We start from the raw sequence: 8,909 nt of genomic DNA on the forward strand, positions 1-8,909 counted from the left end.
TGACGGCCGCGGTGTAGCCAAGCACAGCGACCAATGGCAGCCGCGTATTGGAGTGTGCTTTATGACGAAATAGAGCTTACAGAAAAGTGCGAGGAGCATGAGGTTTTTGAAACGAGAGTGTTTGAGAAAAAGGTGACTTCGCGGTCCGTGGAGCTCTGACTTCGCGCTCTGCTTGAGAGCTCCACGGACCGCGTACGACAGCAGAACTTGGCTGAGATACAAGAGCGTATGCTATCCGCGGACTATGTTATTTCACCAAGCCCGTGGGGTGGTTCAAGGCCCCTTTAATGCTTTTGTCGCTGAAGATATCGCTGCACCTACATTCACGTAAGAAATCCTCTATGTTCCATCAGGTGTCCTTGCTACGATGTCATTGTTAATCTTTGTTGCATTCTCTTTCATCCCTTGCCTTTCTCCATGTAGCCACACAAAGCTTCCAAAAAAGCCCTGCTTTTCGCAGAAAGCTCTTCATTCTACTACATCCCTCACATGCATGTTCAAGTTGATGTGTACAAACAATCCACATTCTCAAAGCAGAAATATGCCACTGACTTGAAGAGACGACTCAATATATAGCATTTGATATTAAAAATATGCTTCAGTGAAGTATTCCCTACATCACATGGGAAGCCAATCAGATTGCCCACCAAAGTGACATTACTACTACCCCAGTCTACATAGAACGCAGGTGTTTCAAACTCAATAAATTACACGGTTTACGCAGAGCACCTAACTTTGTATATTGATGAACACAGGGATCTACCCTACGACTCAGTTCACTTCTACATAGCCATGAAAACTGCTTCAGTGTTCCTCCTTTGTAGCAATTGCTACGAACGGTTGGATGTCTGATTTTTCCCTTTATTAGCGTCCCTCTACAGTAAGCACAATGAGTAAGCGAAAAGAAGATGCACTAAGACCATGTGCTGGTATTTCAGATAACATTTCAGACTTTCCTTCTAGAGGCCATTTCTTTTGTCTGACCTTAATTGTCTTATAGAGGGCTTTTCAATGTATCTAGCAAACACTGGTAATGCGTAGACATAAGTATTTGCCATTAGAAGGAGCTCTTACCCTCATATTTTTGCCAAGGAGCTGACAGGCATGCTTGTAAAAAAAGGACTTGTGGAAGAGCAATGGCCACTCCTCTCTGACTTCTGCCGTGCTATGGACTGGTGCATCAGAATTTATGAACCTTCGTTGTTCACTGTAGGTTGCATCCATACAGGTCTGTGCCAAGGGTACATCTATGTCTCGCAGTGTCTTCTGGGCCTCCCCTTTAAGAAACTGGATTTTTTCAGCTACGGTATCGACTGGTTGCAAGCACACTGGCTGCCAATTGGCACAGCCATATGAGCATTTCTTGGTCTTCACGCATGATGGCAATCCCTGCTGTTTCACACGGCCCAAATTCTCTACTCTGTTCTCAAGTTGCTGGAACAGGGAATCATATCCTGGACCAAACACCTTGCCACTGACTGTGCGGTCCTGAAGGCAAGCAGGAAAACGCTTTACCACGGCCTCAGCAACACTGCGGATGAACTCTCTCCTAGGCCGTGGTGACACCTGCATCATGTCATGCGCAATGCACCTTACAAGATCTCTCCTTTCTCCGGGAGGAAGTGCCTGAGGTGCCTCTAATGCGACTTGAACACTTCTTGGCAGCCTCTCAAAATGAAAGTTGAACTGGGGTGTGCTCACTTCTTCTTCAAAAATTGTCATGCAGTCGGCTTGCGAGATACCTAAAGTAATGGAAAATGCAAACCTGTCAATGCGCCAAAGCTGTACTGGCACAAGGGGGGTGGGGGAAGAGGCGGTAGTATTCTTTAAATGTCTATCTAGTAGAAATGTACGTTTTAGCTGCTGCTGACGTGCTGATTGGCTGGACTGGGGTGCCAGAGAGAAGGAAACAGGCACCCACAGCAAGTTTCCTTCTCACTTGTTCAGCTCCAGCAATCAGTGGCAGCTGAAATAGACATTTCACTTGGTGGACATTTACAGAATACCCTCCTGATGTGTGAAATATAAGCAGCTGCAAGACTTTTGGCTTTACACACAGTACTTCTACATATCAACAGGCTTTCTGAAGCAACAGAGTGCAGCTGCATTGCTTACAGTGCACAGAGAAGCTTGTACCGAGCCTTCAATGATACTGAGTGGCTTTTAAGCCTGTAATCATGGCAGTGGCGAGTCAGGAACACCATGCCACTCTCGCAGGGCATAAATTGAAAACCCAGGACTGATTCTTTATTCATTTTTGTGTCTTGTGTAAATGCACTGAAAATTTGAACTTCTCGACCCGGTGATTCTAAGAAAAATTAGCCCAATGTGGTTTAATGCTGCACAATAAAGTACTTCCCACCAACTTCAAAAGTGGCTGCATACAAGCATTGATTTAACTTTGTTTTTACAGCGCCTTTCAATTTATGTAGGTTGTGTGCCCTAGAGAAAGTATAAAATGAAATGCCAGCCTATAGACATCAACACAGTCATCTGTTGTGCCCCAAAAGTAATGCACAAGATTCTGCAAAGTTGTAACAATTTATACATTGACCAGACAGCCCACTAACTCATCCTGGGTAAACACTGAGCACTGTAGAATGAAGGTCATGGCCATCACATACCTGTCTGTACAAAGAATGTGACTGTACTTTATTTGTCAGAACTGATGTTCATGCACGCAAAATCAAATTGAAGAGAGCATATTCCATGAAACCACTTTGGTTACATCAGGGTTGGGCAGTTGCATTGGAGTAACCTTAGTGTACACCAAGCATTCGGACAACCTTTAAGTAGTGTATTTATATAGTTGCTTTACCATGCTCGCTGCAATAGATCACTGCTGTCAAATTTCCTTGCAAACAGTCCATTGATAATTCTGGCATGCCATTTTCCCTTATTTTGTTCTCAGTGCATGCCCCCCAATAATCTTTTTCAAGCAATATTTTCAATAAGCTTTCATGCAAGAGCCCACTGTGTTCTGTCCTGACTTGCATTCCCATCCCACCATGAACCAAAAACAGAAAGGTGCTAGGTATTGTTCAATTACATTGGATCTGAGTGGAACAAATCCAGGAATTTCAGGAACCTTTTCTGCAATTAATGATACCCATTGGGTCAAAATTCAACTGGAGTCCCCCTCTGCAGCATGCCTTATAATCATAGCATGGTTTTGCCGTGTGAAATTCCAGAATATAATTATTTTTAAAATTTTCCTGCATAAGAATAGACCAAGTATTTAAGACCACGATGGCATCATTGCTTGCATTTGGGCATGAAATTGAAAAAAGCGAATACTGTCATTTATTTCAATTGCAATTGCTCAACCCCCTTTTACCAAAGAAATGTAAACAGTCTTGAAGGAAACTAAAAATAACTTGTTCTTGGAGTAGTTAGAAACTTGATGAAACCATCATGGCGTAAATCAAGCAAGACATTAGGAACAAAAAGACGACGCCACAGCTGTTTATCCTAGAGGCTAGAAGAGAACACACAATAAAATGTGCATGTGAACGGGTTCATCAAGGTAATTAAGAAAAGCCATCTTTTTTTTTCTCACTGCCATGTAGAACCACTGTGCATGCACACTTTATTGTTTTCTCTTCTAGCCTCTAGTAATAAATCAGTTGTGAATGTAGTGGCAGTGGTGTCCAGTCTTTTGTTCCTTGTGTCGTTTAATTTGTGCGACAATGTCTTAAAGGAGCACCACACCTGTAAGTTTTGTATCCTTGTAAATTTCACGTGTCACGCAACCACTGGTTCTGATAATTTTTTCAGCTATAAGATATGCAAATGAAAACTAGCCTGCACATTACACATTCATTACCGATACAATGCACTATTGGCAAGCCCATTAATTCACTGGTTCCAGGGGACAGATTTCAAACGTGGCACTTTATATGGTTGCTCAGTCAGTTTATATTCAGCTTGTATTTGCATGCTCACTAATTCTCTGGATTTCAACAGAGCCACTTGCTTATGCATCGTTTTCATTAAATACTTTCACTTGTAGAAATGTACTTGTCCGGTTATGTCTCTGTTGCCCATCTCTAAATGGGACAAAAAGTTGCGTACCAAGAAGTGCTGTTTCCTGGGCCAGTTGGTTCATACTGATACTTGAAGAAACTGCAAGCCACCTTCACGTTCGAGTGTCATTTTTTCGCTGGTTTCCTCAAGTATCATTGTGTGCCAAGTAGCCAAGCACTCTGCTCTTCTAGGAATAATGTCAAAATGCAACAGTCTATCATATAGTACACATAATTAATAAACAAAAAAACATTACACATTTTACCTGAAGAACCATGTTCCACTGGTGGTATAACTTCAGCAACTATAAAGATCCTGTCGTCCAGAGGAAGCTCCTTCAATACATCTTGAAAGACATCTTCTTCAAGAAGAGTCCAGTCTTTCAAAAAAACCTGTTTAAAGGTAGTGGCATTATCTTGTTACACATATGACCATATGAAAGCTTCACCAATTCGTGCACAAATACGCAATTACCAGTGATCAGGCAAGGTTATTTTGCCGTAATTGTAACACTATAAAAAATTTTATGTTCCAAATTTGTGGCCTCAGAACATGCATCACATTATGTTCGAGCTTGTCATGCAAATATGCTTTTTATCCTTTCTGGTGCTTCAAACTGCAGTAGCCAAACCACTAGACACCACAATGATCGCTGCTGCATGCTCATATGCAGGCACTACTGAAGTAGGGTTGGCAATATTGATGAATGTTTAACAGATTAAATGTATCTCACAAAATTATTAATCTTCATCGATGTCCACCTTTCATTTAATCAACTTAATTGATTAGGCCGGTTCGAGTAATCGTTTTCTAGAGTTATACAGGAGTGGCATGAAAATTTCGAAATCGTACTGGAATGCTGGCGCACGAAAAGAGACTGTGCAGCTGTGGTAGAGCGACTGTCGACTTTTATTCCAGGTCCCGAGTGATGCCGAGCACTTCCCCTCTCTGCTCCCTCATTGCACATGCCACCATGCTGCCCTAAGCCGGAGGCTTGAAATGCCCTCGCAATTCATGGCCTACTATAGCAACCCAGTCGTTCATTGTTGTGCCACTCCCAGTCCACTAAAGACGCGCCATAGCATGCACGCCAGTTTGGAGCATGTTTCACATAGCGATGGGGTTCATGTCGATTCCAGCAAATCTACAGCTTACAAGCATCTGTCTAATATGCTGCTTGTGTGACCATTAAAAGAACATGTCAGTTTCACCCTAAACTCCCAGCCAATTGACATTACTTTATGTAGAATAGAGCATGTGGTTTAAAATGTTAAACCAGTAATTTTTTTCCTCCTGTGTATAGCAATTGTTTGCATAATTCAGTTGGACTTCAATTTTCACTTTTGCCATTTTTTTATTTGTTGTTTAACTGCACTATACAAAGATTCACTAAAGCCATGTATGTTATTTAATTCTGCCCTAAGTTATATTCTTTAATATATACTGTTCTTTTCCAACGCCACTAGTGTAAACTATATTAGTCTTTAACATGTTAAAGATTGTCCTTTATTAAACGTTTATACACTCATGTTTCGAACTTTGTTCCACCTCTCAAACATTAAAACAGGGTCTTACAAAAGTATATAACCATGTTTCAACCTTTTTAAAAGTGCCCGGCAAAAACTTTGATGACTTAGTTAATCAATTAAAGACCGTGCATTGTACACAATTGATCGATTGAAGGCTATGATGATGAATGATTAATCGATAATCACATAAAAATTAACCGGCCATCCCTATTCCGAGGTGCTGCCTGTCAATATCCTTGGTGCCATGGAGGACGATGTTTTACAGGCACCTGTTCTTAGGCACCATTCCTCTTTCTGTGCCAGCATCACTACGTGATAATTACAATATATATTCCGTTTATTTTTCTGTGATCGCAAGTCCCCCCTCACATTATAGTCATGGTCGCATTATTTACAAGAAAATACAGTACTCCAGCTTCTGCAGTGAAAGAAAATTCGCTAACAGGTATAAAAGGGGTGAGAGGTTCTTTACATGCAACTTGTGATGGGTCAAAAAGACCTTTGGTACTGAATAAAGCACAGACAACAGGCTTAGCTGTTTCTTGTGAAAACAAAACTAGAAAATTGGATCTCAATTACTTTGCCAATCCATGATGATGATACTAATGTAAAGGTCATATTGTTACAATGATTTTCACACATTCAAATGCTGGAAATGGGTAACTTCATTAACCAGTCATTACTGCCCATGAAAACAAGGGCAAATCATTAGTTCACTTTAGCTACAGAGCCCCTACACCCCTTGGTTGCCAAGTGGAATGAAGTAGCCAGTGCCACAGAGAAAAAATAAAGCTGTGCACCCAAGCTGCTGGCACGTGACTGAAGATAAGGGATCCGTGCATAGCAAAGACCTACAACGCCGAGACCTAGATGAAGCACGAGTGTTACCTTTGCATTTTCCGACTTGCAAACGCCTTTCTCTTCTGCCTGTGCTAGCACTTCTACAAGCGTGCTTGCTTGTGGCATTTTTTTCACACTGCAGTCTCCATTCCATATCTTTAGGAGTGGCATTTCTCCTGCAGTAGTTGAAGCAGCAGTTACATTTATAAATAAATTCAGTCTTTCATTTGGGAATATTGCTGTGTTTCAGCTGCTCAGAAGCTGTATCCCAAGTGGAAGCATTCTGTTTAATGCAGCAAAACAAAGCCATGCTTGAACTAAAGAACATTTTATTTGAGACACAAAGTGCAAATGCAAAAGAAAGAAAATGGTTATTGCATTTCACAAGACCACTACTTCTTCAAACTAAAACCAGTTTTTGAAAACGAGAAACATAAACTTAGCCACAGCAAGGACAATACAATGCAATGGGTACAATCACAGTACAGAGGATCTTAAGGGATATTGAAGAGAAACAACAAAGCACTCTACGCTGATTAATACTTCCATAACCAATTGCATTAATTTTGCAGTAGGAGGATCATTGATATATGAAAAAATGAAACCCAAACTACCACTTTTTGATTTTCAATCCAAAACCCCTATGTCGATATGCCAGTTTGATGTCACGGGTTTAGAGCTGCAAACTGTCCCAAAATGCTTGCTTTTTCTACTGAACAACAATATTAAGATAGACCAGAGTTCCTTTTTATATTGCCCACCAGCTCATTTCCACATGCTTCTGCTTGGTCTTCTGTTGCATTCCAATAAGCATAAAGGTTTCGTCTTTGTTGTGGTGCTAATTCTGTTGCAGGCCCTAACCATTCGCAGTACCTCCATCTGCATTGAAAGCTGTGTTCGCCAGGCAACTATACTGCATCTTTGTTGTAAATTACAACGCGGTAGAACTGCAAAAATTTGATCAACTTTGCTGCATGTACATACTGGTGGCTCCTGGCCCTGACAGGGTTGGCTGTCACCAGCCGCCCCCTTTCCCTTCTCTCCACCCAACTCCTCGTCTGAACTTCGTCCACTTTACAGTTGGCAAGTATCTTCCCACATTAGAGCCACTGTAGAATAGCAAAACTTGTTATGTTCAATCTTTGGCTAGCTTAGAATACATTGTAGTTCATTTTCACCAATGAAAAATAAACTAGTCCTGAGTAAACGTAATCTAAACCCATGACGTCACAGCAAGATGGCGTGGAAACACCACCCATTGTTTTTGCGTCTATTCTGGCTTGCCTCTCGCAGCAATTGGCTTTTTTTGGCATTGTAGAAACGTAACTTACTGATAGAGCTGAACTTAATTTTCTGTTTAATGCCCCTTTAACAGGTAATGATGCTCAGAGTTTTTCACAGAAGGAAAAATTCGATCTCACAACAGAATTGCCATTAAACAAGTATGGCTGGTATGCTGTTCTGTCAAGAAGTTCATGTGCATGCAAAAGAACTGTTTCCTCTGTTGAGTTTTGCAGACCATACAGTTCAAGGCCAGGTAAAAGTGCTGCAGGTGTGTGTCGAAGCAACAAGGCTACCGCTTCACTCTGGTCTTTAACAATGGCAATCACGGAACCAAACACTACACTGAATCGTGTGCCTGAGACAAGCACATAATCATTACATGCATAAGTGTAGCCCTCTACTGTAGCTTTCTTTAGCAGCACACAGTCATCAGAGAAGTCTTTTCTCTTCAAACTGCCGAGTACTTTCAACTGCTCGGACATGCTCATGCCTGTGAACTGACTGGGAATACAAAATAAGCCACGTGCCGCCAAGAATGATTGAAAAAGCTGATGCCGTTCACTCAGCGTCTTGGTGACGTTCTTGTAGTTCCTGACAGATCGAATACATTCTTTAAAGTACTGATGCTTACTTTCGAACCTCATCGTCCACACATGACAAAGTGGGCCGAAGTGCTGCAAGAGTTCACTGTAATGCAACATGTTATGGTGCTTTGGCCTGAGTTTGTCTCTGGGAAACAGTTCACAGCGAGAAACAACATAGTCTTCAATCAGCACTTTCATATATGCAACCTGGGCAGCTGTTATCTTTGGAGCCATTAGAAGGTCTACTACTTGCATCAACGTGATGACAAGCTCCCAAACAGCATCATTCATGTCTACTACTTTGCTGCCCAAGTACACAGGAAATAATCTCAGCAAAGTCCAGTTCTGGAGTGCGTGGCCTCCAAGTTTGTTACTGTTGTGGGATACTTTAGCAGGCTTGTTACGCAAGTCATGAGCATTAAGCTTCATAGTAGAGATTCTGTTGTTCAAGTAGCCATATGTGAACCAGCCTTTGTTCACAAAGTAACGAATGCATAGTGCCAAATCATATTGCACCACACCTTCAAAAAGGTCATGGCCAATGCATGGCGGCAAACCTGGGTTGCAAACATGAAAGTGTTTTAGAGCATGGAAAGGAGAATTTCCAGTCAAACCACAGTCGCTCTGCACACCATTTCCATTGGCA

The 8,909-nt window shown here is 41.6% G+C and overlaps 1 protein-coding gene and 1 long non-coding RNA gene across 3 annotated transcripts in view; one reads left to right on the forward strand and one right to left on the reverse strand.

Annotated features, from left to right (window-relative positions):
* LOC129383097 (uncharacterized) overlaps nt 1–8,909 on the forward strand; it is a 167,653-nt gene that overhangs the window by 20,951 nt on the left and 137,793 nt on the right. The gene's annotated exons all lie outside the window — the stretch shown is intronic.
* LOC129383101 (uncharacterized) lies at nt 1,467–7,327 on the reverse strand. The gene is made up of 3 exons (XR_008611033.2): nt 6,444–7,327; nt 4,292–4,418; nt 1,467–1,742 (listed from the first exon to the last, which is right to left on the reverse strand). It is a non-coding gene; the product is annotated as an uncharacterized lncRNA (long non-coding RNA).

Source organism: Dermacentor andersoni, chromosome 3, assembly GCF_023375885.2.
Source record: "Dermacentor andersoni chromosome 3, qqDerAnde1_hic_scaffold, whole genome shotgun sequence".
Lineage (NCBI taxonomy): Eukaryota > Metazoa > Arthropoda > Arachnida > Ixodida > Ixodidae > Dermacentor > Dermacentor andersoni.